Source organism: Adiantum capillus-veneris, chromosome 23 (genome assembly GCF_014529385.1).
Source record: "Adiantum capillus-veneris isolate H3 chromosome 23, ASM1452938v2, whole genome shotgun sequence".
NCBI classification, from domain to species: Eukaryota; Viridiplantae; Streptophyta; class Polypodiopsida; order Polypodiales; family Pteridaceae; genus Adiantum; species Adiantum capillus-veneris.
In genome coordinates, this window is record NC_140953.1 from 22,213,601 (window position 1) to 22,215,539 (window position 1,939).

Below are 1,939 nucleotides of genomic sequence, written 5' to 3' on the forward strand. Positions count from 1 at the left end.
AAGTGGATTGAGCCAAACATGTGTAGCAATGTCAAAAGCTACACCATCGCTTGTAAAAGACTCTATTGAATTTCAAACTCATCATAGAGGAGTTTTCTCTCTTTTCTCTCTATTAGCTATCCCAGCACCTTCATCATCTATTGTATTATCTCATATGTGAGTGTGATATATGCGGACATCGTATGTGCAAAAGAGCATATACTAGCTTGTGGGAGAGTACCTGTCTACCAATGACCTTAGGGTGTCTGAGGGTATCGGGACTACTTATATGTGAGTGTATTGTGTGTTGTGAAAGGTTGAGGATAAGAGTTATGATTGCATGCGGGGAGGTTGGGTATGGGCATTCGGGGATGTTCAAGTCTATGCACGAGAAGTAGTTGTTTGCATACAGGTTGTCTGGGTGTGTGTTAAATAGGGATAGGGGTTCATAGTGTGTGTTGGGTGTTTTCCCTTTCCCCCTTTCCATCTTGTGGTGCCCCCACGGAGGATCACGCCGATCGCTCAAGTGATGATGTGGTGCAGTAACATGGTGCCAGATTGTGCGTTAGTGTTCTCAGGTGAGGAAGATGCTGAAGATTGGATGTCAGATGTGGAGCTCTGGATGTTGTCGATGCGGATGGTGACCGATGAAGCCAAGTCAAGGGCTATGCCGTTGGTGATGCAAGGGAAAGCCAAAGCTTGGTTTGAGGGGTTAGAAGTTCCTGATTGGTAGTCATGGAAGGTGGTTTGAGCTCGGTTTATCCAAGACTTCAAGCAAAGAATTTCGCCTGCAGAATTGGATACAAAACTGAAGGTTTTGAAGCAAGATGTAAGCGGTGAGTTTACAACCTTTTTAAAGAAATTTGAAGATATTTGGCAGCAATTAGAAGCTGCTACATAATCTCGAGGCAACGACTACTTCAAGTTAGAGAGGTTTTTGGTGGAGTGTCTACATCCAAAGATTAGAGAGAAGGTGGAGCTTGCCGATATGGAAAGTTATGCAGATGCTGTCTCCTTAGCCAAGGCAAAGATCAGGAAAGAAAAGAAGAATCTGGAGATTAATTTGTTGAAGCCAGCAGACTATGGATATAGCTCGACAATGGAGTTGCTTCATGGCATGAAGCCAAAGGGGAGTTCAAGCGTCAAAGAGGTAGCTGCTTTCCCATTGGTAAGCCATTCTGGTCATTCATTTCAATTTGTACCTCCAGTTTGGTATGCTCTTGTACAAGAGTCTATTAGCCCGGCCAGCAGTGATGCGGTCTTGGCCAAAGCGTGTCTGCATGAAGAATCAAATGAAGCTAGGGATCAGGGATCATAGGATACATTTGAAGATGTTGGCAAAGCGATGGTCGAAGCTGTGCAGAAAGAAGCTAGCCAGGGGGTTGGGCAACCTTGCCCTACCAATTGTATTGAAGAGCGGTAGTGCATTCTAGAAGGTGTGGATAATGTCGACATACCAGAGAATGAGGTAATAGATCATGGATTTCTTTCTCGCTTAGCAGATGATGTGGTCGTAGAAGAATTCCTTGAAGAGCAGGCGAAGGTGATTGAGCAATCCGATTTGCTCTCGCATGAAGTGGTTGAAGATGAATCATCAAAGGCTATGGTGGACGAAGATTGGCATGGTGAGTTAGGTATGGAGTGTATGCCATTTGAAGAACCTACAATAGAGGGTATGCTTGGAAAACGTGTAGGCTTGGAAAACGTGTAGGCTTGGATATGCAGTAGGTGGAGGCAAATTGCAGTGTATTGCTACTTTATGCTATGCTATGGATACATATGGTGTTGAAGGTTTCTCTACAGGTATCTTTGTATCGGTTGCCAGGATTTTTTGAAGAAGATTATGCTATGGAGAGCTCTCTAGCAGGTGAGAGAATCATGATGTATGGTGCAGATGCTTCACAGGTTGGTTTACAAGCTTGTTTTATATATGAAGCCGGCATCGTATGGATACAGGTTG

General features: G+C 44.1%; 1 pseudogene; it reads left to right on the forward strand.

Moving 5' to 3' along the window:
* The first annotated feature begins 508 nt into the window (after nt 1-508).
* On the forward strand, nt 509-1,690 carry LOC147427510 (uncharacterized; annotated as a pseudogene).
* The last annotated feature ends 249 nt before the right edge of the window (nt 1,691-1,939 follow it).